Source organism: Sciurus carolinensis, chromosome 3 (assembly GCF_902686445.1).
Source record: "Sciurus carolinensis chromosome 3, mSciCar1.2, whole genome shotgun sequence".
NCBI classification, from domain to species: Eukaryota; Metazoa; Chordata; class Mammalia; order Rodentia; family Sciuridae; genus Sciurus; species Sciurus carolinensis.
The window spans coordinates 92,525,074-92,547,286 of NC_062215.1; the positions used below are offsets into that span (position 1 = coordinate 92,525,074).

Below are 22,213 nucleotides of genomic sequence, written 5' to 3' on the forward strand. Positions count from 1 at the left end.
GTTTCATATTTCTTTAGATTTTGGAATATTTGCATACAAATAATATCTTGGAAATAGGACCACATGAAATTCATTCATGTTTCATGCATAAAGACATAGTCCAAAGTTCATTTCATACAATATTTTTACCATGCCTGTGTTTCAACTGAAACCAATCATGTAATGTCAGGTGTGGAATTTCCCATATGGAGCATTATGTTAATGTTCAAAAAGTTTGAGAGTTTAGAGTACATAACATTTCAGATTTGGGGATTAGGGATGCCCCACCTGTAATCTTATTTAATCATTTAAATTGTATAAATAACTGGAGTTTTCAGTAGTATAAACCAAAATTGTCAAGTCAAAATTATGTGAATAACATTACCAAAAACTTTTCTTTTATTAAGGAATCCCCAGACACAAAGCAAATGCTTATTACGTTCTTGGAACTGTATACAGAATATTCAGAATAATAAGGTTCTTTTTTCAGAAACTTAGAATATGAGCAATTAAACCAGGTGAATATATTCTGGCAATAAAAGTTGAACAATGAAGACCAAATTTTCAGACCAACATGAATTAAAAGAGTCTATATTTGTCTTCCAAAAACATCTTGGAATCTGATATATGAAATAAATATATATGAAACAAATTTATTAATACTTTGGATTTCAGAAAAGGCAGTAATTCCACAGTAACAGAAAATAAATGGTATGTATTCCATAGTGGCCACAATTAGCATGGAGGAACCCAAATCAAGTCCAAAGTACTTCCTGAGTGAGATTATGGAAAGTCAGAGTTATGACAGGACAGGGGCTAGATCTCACAGGGCAGGTGAGGGGAAAGAGCTCAGTGGTGCAGAGCACAGTGACTCTGGATCATTCAGCTAGGCATTGACAAGTGCACATGGAGGGTCCTCCTGCCAGCTGATGAAGAAGCCAGGAGACAGCATCAGAAAGGAGAGTTCCAATGTTGGCACAGGTCAAATAACCATGTCTTTCAACAGGGGTCAGCTGTAAAAACACTCTGATTAATGGGTCTGAGTAGAGTCCTTGGAAGTCTTGCCATAGCAGTGAAAAATACTTAACCCTATAGTAAACTGTGCTGTCATTCTAGCAAACCTTGAAAACAAGAACTGAAAGAATGAAAGTGACTCCAAGTAGCTTAACTATCTCTCAAAATAAAGCTCAGTAATTTTCATGGTAACATGAAAATTTATACCACTAAACTACTCTGTAAGAAAAGATGAAATAGAAGAAAATTCTCAAATCAATGACCTCAGTTTCCACCTTAAGAAACTAGAAGGAGATAGATCCAAGATGGTGGACTAGAGGGAGGCTGCATTCCTTGTCACTCCATAACTCCCGTAACTCCCGTTTCAAGCAGAGGATATCTGTTTCTTGGTGAGGCAGTTTTTGCTGCTTATCGATCCCCTGCTGTTTACCCTATTTGTCTGCTGTGACCACCTGCAGTCTGCCAGCATAAGGACGCCTTTTTTGAGTGCAGATTGCTCACTGTCAGGCGCCTATCATCTGCCATTTTCCTGCCTCTCTTGTCCATCGCCTGCCTTATACCTATCCATCACCCAACGCACGAGGTTCACCTCCCGATTGTCTGACATCTGCCAGCAAACAGATCCCCAACCACCAGTAAAGCACCAGCAGCCTTCTGTTGCCTAGAAGTTCACTGCTACAGAACCTGCAGGCTTGATTACACGTGGCTGCCGCCATTTTGAGATAACAGCCAAGCCCCATAGGACCCCTGGCCAGACTGACTGAGCCCTGTCTCCAGGAGCCCTCAGCCTGATTGATCACTCCCTGCCTCTGGGGCCCTCACATCGACTGACTGCTCCCTGCCAACTGACTACGCCCTATTACTGGGACCCCAGACCGACTGCATCCGGCCTCCAGGATCCCGCAACCACACCAAACACACCTGATCTCCAGGACCTGTGCCTGACCAACCACACCCCGCCTCCAGGACCTCCAGCTGACCACGTCCACACCCTGAACTGCAGCTCCCCATTTGCCAACACATTTGGAAGCCAGAGCAGCCAACTTGGATAATCCTGGAAACCGGAGCTCGGATTTTTAGGTGGGGCAAATCCCATCCTGAGACATCTGCTGGAGACTTGAAGCTCAATGTCATGTACCTCTCATGCATCAGGCTACTGAACACTGGGAGGTTTCATTACTATATGACTGTCATACTGTAGATTTTCTTTTTTCTCCTTATTGAAAAATTTTAAGTTTTTATTTCTTTACTTTTCTTGCTCTCTTTTCCTTTTGTTTACTTGTTCCCTCAGAGTCTTTCTCCCCTTTTTGTATGCTAACATCCAATTTCTTTTGACTACACTCTCACCCTTTCTATTATCTAGAACTTCTGTATATTCTTTTCTTATTCCATTATCAGTCACATTCTACATCCCTCTGCATCCTATTTGTCCTCCATTAGAAACTGCAGACATTATTGCAAATCTGTTTGTTTTACTGAAGATAATATTTGAACTCATTCTGTTTATTATGACAATTTTATTATTGTCCTCATAGGGGCTATTTTGCCTAGGATTGCATAGTGCCTGAATTGGGCACTGCTAATATTGATCTCCCATTAAAGAAAAGGTTTTGGAAACCTATAGGGCCACTATAAGCCTATAGAGGAAAATCTGCAATACCCCAGATCTGTACTACTAGAGGGGAAGATACATGAACAACGTGAAAAAACAAGGGAAGAAAATGATCCAAACAAATCTAGATTCTATATTAATGGAATCCAATAGCAGTATGTTAGAAGAAATGTCAGAAAAGGAATTCAGATTATACATGATTAAGATGATTCACGAAGCAAAGGATGAGATATGAGAGCAAATGCACGCAATGAATGATAATACCAATAAGCTGACAGAGCAACAGCAGGAAGCAAAAGATCATTTCAACAAAGAGATAGAGATTCTCAAAAAAAAAAAAAAAAACAAATGGAAATCCTTGAAATGAAGGAAACAATAAACCAAATAAAAAACTCAATGGAAAGCATCACCAAAAGACTAGACCACTTGAAAGATAGAACCTCAGAAATGAAGACAAAATATTTAATCTTGAAAATAAAGTTGCCCAAACAGAGAAGATAGTAAGAAATCATGAATAGAATCTCCAAGAACAATGAGACATCATGAAAAGACCAAATTTAAGAATTATTGGGATTGAGGAAGGCACAGAGATACAAACCAAAGGAATGAACAACCTATTCAATGAAATAATATCAGAAAATTTCCCAGACTGAAGAATGAAATGGAAAAATCAAATACAAGAGGCTTATAGAACACCAAATGCACAAAATCACAACAGATCCACACCCAGGCACATTATAATGAAAATGCCTAACATTCAAAATAAAGATAGGATTTTGAAGGCCACAAGAGAAAAGCATCAGATTACATATAGGGAGAGACCAATACAGATAGCAGCCAACTTCTCAACCCAGCCTCTAAAAGCTAGAAGGGCCTGGAACAACATATTTCAAGTAAGTTCTGACAGAAAATGGTTGCCAACCAAGAATCCTATACCCAGCAAAACTAACCTTCAGATTTGAAGATGAAATAAAATACTTCCATGATAAACAAAAGTTAAAAGAATTTACAAATAGAAAGCCTGCACTACAGAATGTTCTCAACAAAATATTCCATGAGGAGGAAATGATAAACAACAATGTAGGTCAGCAAAGGGAGAAACTACCTTAGAGAAAAACCACTCAAAGGAGAAACCAAACCAAATTAAAAACCAAAAAAAAAAACCCAAATGACTGGGCATATGTATCATATCTCAATAATAACCCTGAATGTTAATGGCCTAAACTCATCAATCAAAAGACACAGACTGGCAGAATGGATTAAAAAGAAAGACCCAACAATATGCTGCCTGCAAGAAACTCATCTTATAGAAAAAGACATTCACAGACTAAAGGTGAAAGGATGGGAAAAAACCTACCATGCACATGGACTCAGTTAAAAAAACTGGGGTCTTCCATCCTTATAGCAGATAAAGTGAACTTCAAGCCAAAGTTAGAAGGGATAAAGAAGGACAGTTCATACTGCTTAAGGGAACCATAAATCAGGAAGACATAATGATAGTAAGTATTTATGCCCCAAACAATGGTGCATCCCTGTACATCAAACAAATCCTTATCAATTTCAGGAATTACATAGATCACAACACAATAATTCTGGGTGACTTTAATGCACCGCTGTCACCACTAGACAGATCTTCCAAACAAAAACCAACCAAAGAAACCATAGAACTCAATAATACAATCAATAACCTAGACTTAATAGACATATATAGAATAATTCATCCATCAATGAGCAGATTCACTTTCTTCTCAGCAGCATATAGAACTTTCTCGAAAATAGACCATATGTTATGCCACAAAGCAGCCCTTAGGAAATGCAAAAAAATAGAGATACTGCCTTCTGTTCTCTCAGATCATAATGGACTGAGTAGAAATCAATGACAAAATAAAAAACAGAAATTACTCCAACACCTAGATACTAAATAATATGGTATTGAATGAAACATGGATAACAGAAAACATCAGGGAGGAGATAAAACAATTCCTAGAGGTCAATGAAGATGACAATACAACATATCAAAATCTCTGGGACACTATGAAAGCGGTACTAAGAGGAAAATTCATTGCATGGAGCGCATTCCAGAAAAGAATGAAAAGTCAACAACTAAATGGCCTAATATTACTGCTCAAAGCCCTAGAAAAAGAAGAACAGAATAACAGCAAAAGTAGTACAAGACAGGAAATAATTAAAATCAGAGCTGAAATCAATGAAATTGAAACAAAAGAAACAATTCAAACAATTGACAAAACGAAAAGTTGGTTCTTTGAAAAAGTAAACAAAATAGACAAACCCTTAGCCACACTAACAAAGAGAAGGGAGAGAAAACTCAAATTACTAAAATTCATGATGAAAAAGGAAATATCATGACAGACACCACTGAGATACATACATAATGAGAAGCTACTTTTAAAATCTATATTCCAACAAAATAGAAACTACCAAAGACATTGACAAATTTCTAGAGACATATGCATGGTATTTGCACCAAAATAGACAGGTAGATCAACAGTAAAGAATAGAGGACATGGACACAAACCCAAATACATACAATTTTCTCATACTAGACAAAGGTGCCAAAAATATGCAATGGAGAAAAGATAGCCTCTTCAACAAATGGTGCTGGGAAAACTGGAAATCCATATGCAACAGAATGAAACTAAACCCCTATCTCTCATCCTGCACAAAACTCAACTCACAATGGATCAAGGACCTTGAAATCAGACCAGAGACTCTGCATCTTATAGAAGAAAACATAGGTCCAAATCTTCAACTTGTTGGCTTAGGATCAGGCTTCCTTAACAGGACTCCCATAACACAAGAAATAAAAGCAAGAATCAATAACTGGGTCAGATTCAAACTAAATAGCTTTCTCTCAGCAAAGGAAACTATCAGCAATGCGAAGAGAGAGCCTACAGAGTGGGAGAAAATCTTTGCCACTTATACTTCAGATAGAGCACTAATTTCCAGAATATATAAAGAACTAAAAAAACTCTACAGGAAGAATAGAAATAACCCAATCAACAAATGGGCTAAGGATATGAACAGATTCTTCTCAGAAGATCTACAAGCAATCAACAAACATATGAAAAAATGTTCAACATCTTCAGTAATAAGAGAAATGCAAATCAAAACTACACTAAGATTCCATCTCACCCCAATTAGAATGGCGATTATCAAGAATACAATCAACAACAGGTGTTGCATAGGATGTGGGGAAAAAGGTACACTCATACATTGTTGTTGGGGCTGCAGATTAGTGCAGCCACTCTGAAAAGCAGTGTGGAGATTCCTTAGAAAACTTGGAATGGACCTACCATTTTACCCAGCTATCCCACTCCTTGGCCTAACTCAGCTATAAAGAATAATAAAATTATGACATTTGCAGGCAAATGGATGAAATTGGAGAATATCATGATAAGGGAGATAAGCCAATCTCAAAAAAACATAGGATGAATGATCTTGCTGATAAGCAGATGATGACACATAATGAGGGGAGAGGGGGGAAGAACAGATGAAGGAGGGACTGCATAGAGGGAAAAGAGGGGTGGGAAGTGAAGGAAAAAATAACAGAATGAATCAGACATCATTACCCTATGTAAACGTATGATTACACAAATGGTATGCTGTTACTCCATGTAGAAACAGAAACAACATGTATCCCATTTGTGTACAATAAAAATTTAAAAAAAAAGAAAGTAGAAAGAAAATAACTAATCCCACAGTTACGAAGAGAAAGAAAAATGATCAGAAGGGAATTCAAAGAAGTAAAAAAAAGAGAGAGAGAAACTATACAGAAAAAACATAGTTTAAAATCTTTGGTCTTTTGAGATCAACAAAACAGATAAAACCTCAGGAGATTATGTGATTTACCTCAGTAATACTTGTTGATACATTTTTTTAAACTCAAAGTATTTCAGCATATTAACAGACTAAAAAATGAAAATCATGTGAATAACTCAATAAATACAGAAGAATTATTTGATAAGATATAATTTTCATGCCTGAAAAACACTAAGAATAGAATTATGAAAAGAAATAAAACAGGAACAAGACAGGAAGAACCACTCTCCCTTATTTTATTCAATGTTATTCTAACTTCTAACCAGTACCACAAGGAAAAAAAAAAAAAAAAAAAAAAACATACTGGAAGTTAGTAGAACATTTTTTTTTTTTTTTGGTACTGGGGATTGAACTCAGGGCCTTGTGCTTCAGAGGCAAGCACTCTACCAGCTGAGCTATCTCCCCACCCCCATACTGGAAGTTAAAAATCCAAATTTTATTATTTGCAGATGATGAAATTCTTTACATAAAATCCCAAGTATCAATAAAAAATAAGTAAACAAATAAAAACATGCTGTAACTAAGTGAATTTAGTAAATTTGCAAGATATGAATTGGTTAAAAAATCAATTTTATGTTTCATAATTATAATGAAGAGTTGGAAATTTAACAAGTTTTTTTTTGTTTTTCTTTTGTTGTGCTGGAGATTAAACCCAGGGCCTTGTGCTTGACAGGAAAGTACTCTATGAGCTGTGCTATATTCCCAGCCCCTTTAACAACAATTTTATAACAGTATTATCATTATGAAATATATGTAAATATGAAAAAATATACAATAGAGAACTGCAAAACATTGCCAAAAGAAATTAACAAAACATGAAATAAAGAGGTAACACTTGTTCTTTTTACAGTAAAATGCTGTTAATGTCATTTCTCCTTAAGTGTATATACTATATATATATATTTTTCAATAAAAATCATGCAGATATTTTATAAAAATTGACAAGCTGCTTCCAAAACTCAAGTGAAAATGCAAAAGATCTAGAATTGTAAAAAATTTTGGAGGACCTACACTATCTTATTTAAGGTATTATAACACAATAGTTGTCAAGACACTAAAGGAAAAATAGGAATAGGAGGATCATAACTCAACCTTGTAAAAGCTATATAAGATAAATCCAAAGTCAATATCATTGGAAATGGAAAAAAAACTAAAAACAGGAACAAGAGAGGGATGCTGTCTTTCAGTACTCTATTCAACATAGTCCTCAAACGTCTAGTCAGAGCAATTAGGCAAAAGAATGAAAAACAGGGATATGAGTAGGAAAAGAAATTAAACTATTCGTTTGCCAATGACATGATTCTAATTTAGAAGACCCAAAAAGTTCCAATAGAAGACCTCTAGAACTCATACATGAATTTAGCAAAGTAGCAGGATACAAAATTTACACTCATAAATCAGTTGTGCTATTATATTCTAATGACAAATCAGTTAAATTAATAAAACTATCTCATTCACTATAGCCTCAAAAAGAATAAAATACTTGGGAATCAATCTAACAAAAGAGGTGAAAGACCTATACAATGAAAACTACAGAACACTAAAGAAAGAAATTGAGGAATACCTTAGAAAATGGAAAGACCTCCTATGTTCTTGGATAGGCAGAATTAATACTGTCAAAATGACCATACTGTCAAAAGCACTATTTGGATTTAATGCAATTCCCATCAAAATTCTAATGACATTCTTCATGGAAATAGAAAAATAGTCATGAAATTCATTTGGAAAAATAAGAAACCCAAAGTAACCAAAACAATCCAAACAATTGCAAAACAAGAGGCATCAAAAAAACATCAAAAGAAGACCAATAGAAGAAAATAGAAGACACAGAGACAAACCCACATAAATACAGTTATCTCTTGCTAGACGAAGGCGCCATAAACATATATTGGAGAAATGATAGGCTCTTCTCCAAACTGGGAATCCATATGCAATAAAATAAAATTAGACTGCACTCTCTCATCCTGCACAAAATTCAGCTCAAAGTGGATCAAGGACCTAGGCATTAGACCAGAGATCCTGGGCTCACCAGAAGAAAAAGTAGGCCCAACTCTCCACCATGTCAATTTAGGAATCAGATTCCTAAATAAGACTCCTAAATCGCAAGAAGTAAAATCATGAATCAATAAATGGGATGGTATCAAACTAAAAAGCTTCTTCACTGCAATCAAAAGCATGTTGACAGAGCCTACAGAATGGGAGAAAATCTTTGCCACCTGCATCTCAGATAGAGCATTAATTTCCAGAATGTAAAAAGAACTCAAAAAAACTTAACAACAACAACAACAAAACAAACCCAATTAATAACATGGGCAAAGGAAGTGAACAGACACTTCATAGAAGGAGAAATACAGTCAAAAAATATATGAAAAAATGTTCAACATCTCTAGCAATCAGAGAAATGCAAATTAAAACTACACTGAGATTCCATATTACTCAAGTCAGAATGGCAATCATAAAGAATACAAGTGACAATAAATTTTGGCAAGGATGTAGGGAAAAGGTACATTCATACATTGCTGGGAGGACTGCAAATTGGTACAACCACTATGGGAAGCAGTATTAAGATTCCTCAGTAAACTTGGAATAAAACCAATATTTGACCCAGTTTTCCCACTCCTCAATATATATGTAAAGGATTTTAAATCAGCATACTAAAATGACACAGTCACATCAATGTTTATTGCAACTCAATTCCCAATAGCTAAGCTATGGAACCAATATACATGCCGTTCAACCGATGAATAGATCAAGAAAATATGGTTTATATACACAATGGAATATTACTCAGCATAAGAAGAATGACTTTATATTTGCCAGCAAATGGATGGATCTGGAGACTATCATGCTAAATGAAATGAGTCAATCCCCAAAGCCAACAGTGGAATGTTTTCTCTGATATGTAAAAGCTAATCCACAATGGGAGTGGTGGTGAGGGGAAGAATAGAAGTTCAGTATATTAGACAATAGGGAATGGGGTGAATGGAGGGGGTTAGAAAAAGGAAAGACAGTGAAATGAATCTCAGTTAATTTTCCCATGTACATTTATGAAAACAAAACAGTCAATCCCACCATCATGTACATCCACAAGAATGGGATCCTAGCTAGAATAAGATATATTCCATGCTTGTATAATCATATAAAAATGAATTCTACTGTCATGTATAATGACAAAGAACCAATAAATAAAAAGATAGGGTTGGCAAATGTAAACAAATACATCAACAAAACAGAAAATTAAGCTCAGAAAACACACACACACACACACACACACACACACACACATATATCATGATAACTAATTTTGGCATAAATAGAATGTCCTTTAAAATAGAATAATTTTTTCAACAAACAGTACTTGAATAAGTGTATATATGAATACAAAAATTAAAAGAATTCTCTCATGCATACCTCACACTACATGCAAAATTACTTGAAAATAGATTTTAAACCTAAATACAAAACCTATATTAAAATACAAATATTCTAGAGAAAAAAAGCAGAAAAAACTCTTATTGATTGCCCTTAATCAAGATTTTTAGGTATAGCATCAAAAAACCATGACTCATTAAAAAAAAAAATCAACAAAGTAAACTTCATCAAAATTGAAAACTTTTGCTTTTCAAATAATATGGGTAAAGAGAATGGAAAGATAAGTGGAAACTATGAGAAAATCCCTGCACATTTTAAGCATAAAAAGACTTGTAACCAGAGTATACAAAGAACTCTTAAACCTCAATAATAAAATGAATAAACAACACAATTGCAAAATAGGCAAAATTATACTTTGTTAAACACAAGACAACTCATTCAATAAGTGATGGTATATGCTTGGCAAATAAGCTCATACAAACAATAAATGTCATTTGATAATAAAGGAAAGCAAGTTAAAATCACAAGTTATCATGAGACAACTTTTAGAAGAACTGAAACTAGAAAGGCAGACCATACTAAGTGTAGTATAATACACTGAAACTTGTAGGAATGTAATGTGATACAACCGAGGTGGGGGAGGAAAACACTGTATTCTCTGGTAAAGTTAAAAATACAACTAGCATGTGATCTACCCCTCTACTTTTATGTATTTACTTACCCAAGGAAATGAAAACATGCATTCATTCAAGTGGTTGCATATATACATTCAGAGCAAAACTATGTGTAATAGGAACAAATGAAAACCATTCAAATGTCTATTTACAGGTGAATTCATGAACAAATTGTATATATCCATATGTCAGAGAGTCTCTCTTCAAGCAAACTGCAATCAAGCTCCTTTGAGTTCTTTCCAACTAGGCCCTGTCTTTGGCATTTCTTCAAGAGCCCAATTTTAGTAAAGTGCCTGCTACATCAGTTTAGTCAGAATCTCTACCCTCAATATATGATTGCCCTAAAGATCTGATCAAATTTCTCAATTTCCACCATTCCCGAGATGAAGTTGGGTCACCCCAGCCTACTTTCAGCAAAACTCCTGTTCAGTCATTTTAGTCAGAATCCTCCCTTATCTCTAAGATTTTCTTTTAATAATTTTCCATCCGCTCTGATCCTAGGCTATAAATACCCTCTTTTCCTTGTTTTATTCCAAGTGAAGATCAATCTTTTTCCCCTACTGCAGAATCCCATCATAGAAATCCTTGTACCTATTAAAATTGTATGGAGGAAAGAGTGCCCTACCATTTTCATAAGTGTTTTGATTTTTTAACACATTCAATGGCACACAAATTAGAAACATAAATGGAATGAAAACTTGATGTGTATAGCAACATGGATGAACTTCAGAATAATTATACTGAATAATTATACTGAGTGACAGAAGCAGAACAGGAGTACATAATATAAATTACTACTAACATATATTTCTAGGCCATGGAAACTAATCTGTAGTGAAAAAACAGTGTTTCTTGGGAATAGGGTGGGGCAGGAGCTGGGTAGAAAGAGAGGAATTTAAAAAGCAAATAAAGAAACTTATAGAGGTCATGTATATGCTCAATATCTTGACTGTGATGTTGGACTCATTGTGTGTGTGTATGTGTGTGGCCCTTCAACAGATGAATGGATAAAGAAACTGTAGTATATATACACGATGGAATTTTATTCAGCCATAAAGAATAATATTATGGCATTTGCAGATAGAATTGGAGAATATCATGCTAAGTAGAATAAGCCAATCCCAAAAAACCAAAGGCCAAATGTTTTCCCTAATAAGTGGATGATGTTATATAATGGGGATGGGGGACTGCAGGATGAGAGAAGAATGGAGGAACTTTAGATTATGTAGAGGGAAATGAGAGGGAGGGGGGTATGAAAGATGGTGGAATGAGACAGACATCATTACCCTTTGTACATGTATGATTACATGAATGGTATGAATCTACATTGTGCACAACTATAGAAACAAAATGATGTACCCTATTTGTGTACAATGAATCGAAATGCAGTCTGTAAAAATAAAAAAAAAACTAATTAGAAAAAGAAATAATATGAAGTATATGTAACTACAACCAGATTTGGAACAATAGGATACACTAGTATATATGAATGAGGATGAGAAAGAGAAAGGAGACAAGGAGAGAGAAATGAGAAGGAGAAGAAGGAGAATTTTATAAACATTAAGTAAACCAAATCAATTTGTTGGGACAAATGACACATTAACTAACTCAAGCTGACTCCTTACTCCCTGGCGAGTGAGCAAGATCAAGGCCTCAAAGGCGGTTTCAAAAAAAGTTAATAACTATAAATCTGACCACCGTCAGGGATTGGTTAACAACAGTTCCGCGAACGTGATCAGCTCTACTTGCCATATAGTCCTATGGGACTCTCACCTGCATGAACCCCCCCTTGCTGACCTTAAGCTGATTGGTTCCCACCTAGCTTCCACCCTACATAAAAGCTGTATGATTTCCTCAATAAACGAGATTCCTGCTGTGCCTCGTGGGCTGACAGACCTCCCGGCTCTGGTGTGTTTCCTTTGCCACCGACACTCATCATCCTGCTCGGCCCGGTATTCTCCTCAGGCGGGCCCTGAGGAGGTACATCGGACCTTGTTGTCTGACAGGGCACAACAGAATTTGCCTCCAAGACTGCAGAAATTTCCAGAAACAGTTTTAAAGATATTAATGCAGCAATTTTTTTTCATTTTGTTTATTTTCATTTATAAGAAATTTGTGTCTTCCACCTTGGACAGCTGACATGAAGGAGACACTATGACACATAGAGTGAAGAAGTGGACCTGGGACTTATCAAGGTCCTAAGCAGGAGAGCTTATGATCAGTGTTCTGTCCAAACTACAGAATTACTCAGTAAATTTCACATCAGGATTCACTATGGAAGAATAAAAAAGGTGCAGAACTGGCTCTCAGAAAAACTACATGCAAATGGCAGCTGATTTCTTTAGCAGAGTGGATTGAGGGAAGATATTTCAGTCTGTTAAGTTTTAACTTGCTCATCTCTGAGATAGACCTGGTCAAAACTTGCTTCAGGGACTTTAAAGAACTGTTTTGAGGATATATGTGAAAAAATTTTTAAATTTTTTATAGTTATATATATGAGTTAATGTATTTTATCTATCAGGATTAAGTGTTTTGTGTGTGTGTGTGTGTGTGTGATTTTTGCCTGCAGAATTACTCTAAAGTAATTATTTTACTTAAAATCAAATTAAGAAAACAAAATTCAAATATATTTTGGGCATGAATTTATCAATGTGATGCACTGACCTCATTAAAATTCCAACAGAAATCTCACTAAGTTACTTTTTCTTATAACCAGAAAAAGTAATAAAGAAAAACAAAAATTCTTTGGGAATATGACTGCAAAGTGGTCATAATCATGAAGAAATTAATATTTGCAAAATTAAATACAGATTACAAATGTAAATGATTAAAGCCAATAAAAGAAGTGCTTATACAAGGTACTACAAATATTACTTCATTTAATCCTTAAAATTATTCCATGAGACAGGGATTATTACCAGTTGTATGCATATATAAAGACGCTAAGGAGGTTTGGAGAAATTGTGCAACTTGCCTAAAGTGATACTATACCTAGTTAACGTGAGGTCTAGAATTTGATATAAAGTTTAATTCTGAAGTATAATAGCAAATATCTTCTAAAAGTTTTCCACCTGGACTGGGCACAGTAGTACATGCCTATATTTCAGTGATTCAGAAGGCTGAGGTAAGAGGCATCTTACTGAGGTTCTAAGCCACTTAGTGAGACCCTCTCTCAAAATAAAAATTAAAAAGGGTTGGGGATTGTTTTAGTGAGTTTTTTTTTTTTTTTTTTCTTCTGTGATTGAAAGGCCTGACAAGAACAATTTTAGAGGAAGAGAAGTTTATTTGGGGGCCCAGTTTCAGAGGTCTCAGTCCATACACAGCTGGCTCCTTTCCTCCCAGGGTTGGAGGTGAGGCAGAACATCATGGCTGAAGAGTATGATGAAGGGAAGCAGCTCACATGATGAGCAGAGAGAGTCTAAACATTTATATCCCAAAGACATGCCCCCAGTGATGCACCTCCTTCCACTACAACCCTACCTGCCTACAATTACCACTTGGTTAATCTCTATCAGGGGATTAATTCACTGATTGGGTTCAGGTTCATATAACCCAACCACTTCAACTCTAAACCTTCTTGCATTGCTTCACACATGAGCTTTTGGGGGACACTTAATACCTAAACCATAACAGATACAGATTAGTGGTAAAGTAACCCTGTGCTCAATCACCAGTACCAAAAAGATAAAAATTTTTTAAAAATTAAAAATATTTTAAAAATGTTTTCCACATGTGGGATACTAATATAAATGTTTGACTAATAAATTATGAATAGGTTGTAACATCCTTTATGTTTATGAGAAAATTCAGAAGCAGAGATTAGGGGTCTCTGCTAAAGTGGCAAAGTTACACCCAGTGTTTATTTTGTTAAGCATCATAGACTGTCTCTAGAACTCAGCCTCCTCTTTGTGTCATATATTGCCTTCTTAGGAATTAATTCATTCCACAATTAAAATATTTATGGACCACTACAATCCATATGGCTTGGAGAGACAGATAATTTGGAAACTATGATAATTTACAAAATAAATCCCATGTCTCTAACCCATCCTATATCAAACTCTAAATTATTATGAAATAATTAACAATGTCATCTTCCTGATTTCCCCAAAACCCTGCCTCATTCATTCCAAATTAACTGCTAATTGCCCTCTTATTAAAACAATTACTTCAATTTTTCTGAGTATAAGTAATTTCTATTTCATAGAATAATGTTTCTCAAATTTAATGTGCACAAAAATTACTTGGAGGGTTTTTTAAAATTCAGATTCTGATTCACTCTGTCTGGATGGAACTTGTTATTTTGCATTTCTAACAAGATTCCAGGTGATGCTGCTGCTGCTGCTATGGGGATCCACTTTGGGCAGCAAGAATTAAAAAATACAGAAAAGAATAAAAGGAAAACAAAATAATCCTCCCATACACACAATAGCATCCATTATTTTAGAATATAAATATATATTTCTTTTTTATTATTCTTTACAAGTTAATATCACAGTGTTATTTCTGTATTCAATTAAAAGGAATTGATGGTACTTCTGTTGCCAGTTGAATAGGGATAAGTTCAATAGTGTCCCTCTCTTACTGATTATAACTTTCTAATTATAGTATGGTTTTAAGACTAAAAAGGATAAAAATGATAAGAAGTTGTGTAGGAATGTAAAGATGGCTAATGTTGTTTTCCTACTTAGCATCTGGTGCTACCTGGTTAATTAAAATACTATAAGTTTACAACTGACTCTCAAGAGGTTCAATGTCCCTTATGTTTCCCAGGAATTCCCCAAATTCTCAAGGATCTTGGGGAATATTGGCTGCCTTAGGTTTGCCCTGCAATCTGGGCCTAAGAAATGTGTGGATGGGTGACGTGCACCAGTATACAGGTCAAGAATTCTGAGTTCCCAGGGTTGGGTCATGCATCTTCCCTCTTGTCTGTGATAAAGGTTTTTTCAAAATTTGATTTGAAAATTGCAACCTAGTAGAAGTATTTTGGCACCAAAATGGGAGTTTTTTCATCTGTCTTAACCTCTACCTGCTCCCTTCATTATCTACCTTCCCCAATGAAAATGATTTATGCAGGTTCATTGTCTCCCTTAATAGTGGGAATAGATCTAGATTCAAAGGAAAAAGGATGAATTAACATGTAAAAGAGACGAGGAAGAAGGAAGGGCTTTGGTCAGAGGAATACATGGTGCAAAAGTCAACAATGAGGGTGAAGTGTGAAATACTGGGAAACTAAATAAGAGCTGAGAGTGTGGCTTTTGCCCAACCCCAGGAGAAGCTCTCAAGATGAGCCTGTTGAAGCAGGCAGGAAAGGCCAGCAATCAGGGCTTTATTTCTATAGGCTAAGGTGTCAAGTCTGAGTTTTGTTTTGAAAATAATTGAGCTCTTCAGGTTTTAAACTGGCATGTTAATATTGGTTTCCTTTTTTGTTTTGTTATGTTTTGTTTTGTTTACTGGTACATATGATTTATGTAAAATGTTGGGATCCATTGTGGAATATTTGTATACACATAAAAACATAACTGAATCTGCTTCTGGTATACTCAATTAAAAAATATTAAGAATTATTGTAAGGAGGCCAGTAAAGATAACTGGTATTTGTCCAGACAAAGGATGATACTTTTGATATTTTGAGCATGAAAGAAAGGTGAAGAAAAAATAATTAAACCATATTTTAGAAATGAAAGACTCCCTAATTTACTTCTTACGAACTCCACAGGACATTCATTCATTCACTCATTCATCTTTTCACGCTTTTCAACCACCAATACAGAGAGAATGTTTCATAAATGTTTAAAATGTATAGAATGCACACATATTACAAGTATTAACACGCAATTAAATTTTCACACTAACCCATGTGCTAGATGTTATTTTAATTCATGTTTTATTAATGAGGATTGAACCTTAAAGAGATTTGTTAGTCCAAGATCACAGATACACTAAATCATGTGAGACTGTTTTAAGTCGAAAACATCCAAGATCTGATTTTATTATATGGATTTTGAACCCAGGGATACTCTACCACAGGAAAAACTGATTCAATAGTAGAAGTGTTGTACTCTTTCTATATTTATTTATTTATTTTTTTTTGGCCCCAGGGATTGAACCTAGGGGCACTTAACCACTGAGCAACATCCCCAGTTCTCTTTAATTTTTATTTTGAAACAAAGTCTCACTAACTTGTTTAGGGCCTTGCTAAATTGCTGAGGTTAACTTTGAACTCATGATCCACCTTCTTCAGCCTCCAGAGTCATTGGGATCACAAGCATATGCCATTATACCCCAGCTCTATCATTTTTTAATAAATAAATCTAAGCTCCTTCAAGTTAGGAATTATTCCAACTTATTTGAGTTCCCCAGTATCATATTTTAGACAAAGAAGATAATAAATATTGTTGAAGGAGTAAAAATGAATATTTAATGATCAGATATGAATAAAACAATTATTTATGGATAGTCCTATGAAAAGGAAAATTTTTCTATGTTGATATCAAAGGTCCACTATATCAATTTTTATTAATTTTAATACAGTTGAGTCTAATAAATAATTTTTAACTTCTGCTGACACAGAAAGTGGGGAAAAGAATATTAAACTTAGTCTGTAATTATGCATGTTACCTTTATAAGGTACAATAGATTTCCTATAAGAATGAAGCTAACGCCAGATATCTCATTTCTTAATCAAGTTCAGTTACACGTTTCTATGTTCATATTAAATTCTTTTATCAAAAGTTCATAAATCCCAGACCTTGCAAGCCCTATCAACATCTTTATTTACAATACAGAAGTTGTACCATAAATTTCATTCTACTCTCTTGCATGATAATACACAATTAAGGCATAATTTTAAGGCACTTTCACCTTAAACCTATAAATAGTTGATGTTTCAAAATAATAATTTATATTCATTTAGAAAATGCATTTCTTAACACAGCCACGTATCTTGCATGTGTCTTCATCAATAAACATTAAACTGGCTTCTTGGCGATGCCATGTACACTTGAGATTCGTGTCAGGAATTTATAGTCACGAGTCATGCCTATTGCATTTTGGCACTTTCCTGGTACCTTCTTGGTGAAAGCACTCAAACCAATCAAACAAAAAATACCCAGGTGAATAAGCCAGACGATATATTTCCTGCACCCAGATGTTAAATGTTAAAACAAACAATTTGAAATCCAGGCAAATGGGAGCCTTTCTGCATGCTCCAGTTGATTTCCTCCCTGATGAGATCCTAAATGATTATTATGTGAAATGACAACTTGGCTCCTGCCATAGCATGGCAGTGTATTATGGTTTTCAAAGAGATGACTGCATTTTCTGTTACTTTAGCCCTGAAAAGAATGATGATGTGGTAAATCAGTAAGTTAAAACTGAGAAATATTTAATATATTTAACTTTTCTGAGGGAGTTTATAGAACAAACACAAGATGCCAAAATGCCATTAGTGTCTAAACATATTTAAAAACAGCAAACTTCAAAGAAATCATCAAAAAGATTTCTCTATTGTGTCTATTATGCTTGTAAAAAAGGAAACACACACACATTTCCTAACACTGAATATTCTGTCATCTCAGAAACTTTTCTAACAACTCTCTGGACAATTCACCTTCAAATAGAAAATATGAACACCTTATTTCCATTACTTTAAGATTCTCAGGAGACCATCAAGCTTTGCACAGATGGCATCAGTAAAGTTTGAAACAGGAAATAGCTAGCAGGTTCTAATAAGGATCACCTGAGGAGGGTTTAAGCAAGAGACCCTTGGTATAGTATAGGGAAACCATAAGAAACTGTGGAGGTCTTCAGCATCATTAACATCCTTAGGTCTGAAAGGATGATGTAATGTAGTAGTTGCTAGAACCAACGAGAATAGAACCTCCTTTAAGGCCTTTGTTAGTGAAGCAGACACTTCAGAGGTGGATTAGAGAATGAATTACCTTGATTTTATACATTCTCCTTCTGATTCCCCTATTGACCAAATTCAACCAGAAACCAGAGGATAAGGGAGTCAGGAATCACATATGTAATTGTTCTGATGAGAAAAACGAGAGGTGCAGGAGGGTGGAGACAATATTGTGGAAGGTATGCCAGGGAGAAGTAGGAGAAAGAACACTATTCTATGCCTTAGATTTTCTTTTGTTTGTTTGTTTGTTTTTTCCCTTTGATAATCATTTTGGCTTCTAGGGATCCAGACTTCTGTGTAAAATGAGATAGTTAGAAAACACTGAATCAGTGTTGCTGTTTTTCCAAGGAAAATGAAAGAGGTGAAATGTCCCCTTAGATCACACAGTAGAGTAATAAGAAAGAATAAAAACTATGAGATTCTTCAAGGTTACAGATAGTCGTCAATGCAATTTGGGCAAGCTTTACATGTTTTAATTTGTTTGCCTTCACCTGTGATTATGTTTTTTAAAATCATAGCATATGTAAAATTCCGTGTTAGACACATTTAGACAGTTTGAGATTTATGAGGTGATTTGTATCAATAAAGAGTATACATGGAAATAATGGATATGTTTTCCAGTGAGTTGCTTCTGCCTTGAATTTCTTCCAAAGATACCCACTATGGCACACAGTTCAAGAGTGACTGCCTCTAGGAATCATTGCCCAGCTATCCAGGACAAAATGGCTCCTTCCTTTGCACATCCAGATCAGTGTTCACACACATCCATTAGGCCATTCCTCAGAGGAATGTCAAGAGCTATCACTTTTTCAGTCTCCCCGTGAAAACTGGCATGATGGAAAACAGGAATTGTATATTTGCATTTTTTTTAAATCTGGATGCTCAGAATATATTTAATATTGAATAATAACTTATTAAGAGAATAGTGAATAAATAGGTGATTAAAACATGTCCCTGTGATATATGGATTTATTTCTTTTTCTGTTTATATGTGTGTGTGTGTGTGTGTGTGTGTGTGGTTAAATTAACTTTGTACTTTTTTGCTTATTGTACAAAGATCAAATCTTTTCTTGCAAAATGGTATTACTAACATTTGTGTTGTTTTACTGAAGAACTGTAGACATAATCTTCTCAGGATCATACTCATGACTTTGATAAATATTTCAATGTTGTTACTCTCCAGATCATTGCCTAAGTACAACTCCCCTGGCTTTTTAATATTTTAGCAGAAAAAGTGAAGAGCTAGTCAAAGCAGTATATATTAAATCAAAACCTTCTAATGTCAATGCCATTCTGAAATCTCAGTCTTAATCTTTCAAACTGAGATTCACAGAATGTCAAACAAAAACAAATATCATTTTAGACACAATATTATAGGTTAAAAATTATCCAGCACAAAATGGTCACACACACACACACACACACACACACACGTGTTTTTCAGTGTGTTCATGTGTGAATAAAAATATCAATAGAAAAAATAGAAGCAAATTAATTTGCTACTTAATATATTTAAAAGGAAAGTACAGTGTATGACTATTTGCATGGTGTACTACTCCATATTTCATTGTTAAAATGGAGTACTAGAAGCAGGCTAACTTTGTAAAGAAAAGAGATTTATGTAGCTCACAGTTTTGAAGATTCAATTCAATGTTGAGATATCAGTATTGGTGACCAGCAGGTGAGGATGTCATTCTGAATGGCAGATGACAACTAACAGAAGCACGAGAGGGAGGACTAGTTCAAATACTCCAGAAAGGAAGCCAGAGAAACTGGGATTCCAATATCCTTTTGAATGGCTTGCTGGACCTCCCACTGCACCCAGTATCTTGAGGGTTCGAAACCATCATCACCATGCCAAGACCAAGCTTCCAAAAAATGAACTGCTGGGGGTCATGTTTAAATGTACCCAAGTCATAGCACATGGGCTCTGGAGTAAGTGTTTGGGCTCATAATGCTTCTAATTAATTATGACACCCAAGTTTTGTTATTTCACTTTTCCCTGCCTTACTTTCTCCATCTTTAAAGTAACAATAATAGTAAAAATTAATGTGATTTTTTTAAATTCATAAAACACTTAGCATCGTTACATAGTAAGCTTCTAATAAATGTTAGTTTATTTTTATATTTATTATATTATATTTGATTAGATGTTATAGGAGTTAAATAAGCTTGTAGGTGCATGTTTAAAATCTCAAATACTTTGTGAATGAGACCACTATTTTTAACAACTGTTGCAAAATATAAAGAATCAATTTAAAAACAAACTCTTAGAGAAGATTTACATCCCTTAATTCAATGTTTTCAACTTTTTGGGTTGTCATATTATCAAAACTACACTTAGAGTTGAAACCAGTATCTGCTTTATTAAATCTTTTGAGTTCCATTTTATTTCTGCTAACACATCTATTGAAAAGTTCCACAAAGGGTTACAAAGGTTATTATGCCTATTTACTAGTCTTGAGGTAAAATGAAAAAGCAAGTCACATGGCAGGAACCTGGCTGCTCTAAAGCTCCATTTCACCTTCAGTATTAGAACTGCAAGTGCCACAAACACCCACAGAATTACATTGAGAAGTCACAAGGTTTAAATTCAGTGAATCAAGAATTGTTATGCACTTGCTGTTTTTTTTTTTTTTTTTTTTTTTTTTGAGGGACTAGCAGGGGAAGGTCTCTGATGAGATCTCTGATAGAATTGTGGACACGGTACCCAGAATATGGCTCCAAGGCATTTGGGAAAATTGCAGAGCAGGAATATGACTCACACCTTCTGCCACACTCTCTCCTGAAGCAAGTCATAAAAGAATACTCTGACCTTTCTCTGGAGTTGGCCATAATGTCTTCATATGCCCTGCACCAGAAGAAAGGAATGACTCATGGACCAAGGTTTATTAAGCACCCTCCCTATGCAGTTGAGATCCCTGGATCAGACTTTTTGTCCTCCAATCACAATGCTCCACAGCTATCCACTTCTTCATCTAAACATAGCATCAAATTACATGAGTCACCTGTTTCTTAGGCCTTGCATAAAACCCACATTAAACAAATCTTAGCTTTTCTCTTATAAATCTGTCTTTTATGATAGAACCTAGCCATGATCCTGGTTGAGGGTGAGAAAAGAATTATCTTTTGCCCTTTGTCTGTCATATGCTGTTCGGAGCATTCTCATGATTGTTAAAATACACACACACACACACACACACACACACACACACACATATGTTTTTCTTTTTTTAAATGTCACTTTGAGAAAGTTACAACAGCTTTTGATTGAAAGTTATATCCAAAATGTTTATATAACTATAGAATTAAATTTTATGTGTCCAGTCTATGCCTGGGTCACTTCAATAAACATGGAATATTTATAAAGTACATATAAAATAGTGTCAAAGTAAATTATTAACATGTGTTTGACTTTTCAAAATATATAATAATGACATATTAAAATTCTTCATTATTCAAATTAAAAGATTTGTTTAAAAAATTGTCAGTATAAACTAAAATGTATTGCAATATGAACTTTCCTACATAAATTTTCCTTACTAAACACTAGTTTTCTTTTCAATCAAATTTACTGCAGCATGATTATAAAAAGTTTTTCCCTTATCTTTTTACAATCATAATTGTTTCACATATCTTATTTCTACCTTCAATGCCATACCCCACAAGTCCTTTCCTCAGAAATAAACACTCATCAATTTCTTGAATGATGATATTTTTTTTCAAATTGTCTATTTTTAGAATTTAAAAAAAGTACTGCCGTGTTGTTAAATTTGATAACCTATAATTTTTAAAATAAAGAAACATGTAGTT

The 22,213-nt window shown here is 34.8% G+C and overlaps 1 protein-coding gene across 1 annotated transcript in view; it reads right to left on the reverse strand.

Annotated features, from left to right (window-relative positions):
• Lrp1b (LDL receptor related protein 1B) overlaps positions 1 to 22,213 on the reverse strand; it is a 1,852,169-nt gene that overhangs the window by 288,337 nt on the left and 1,541,619 nt on the right.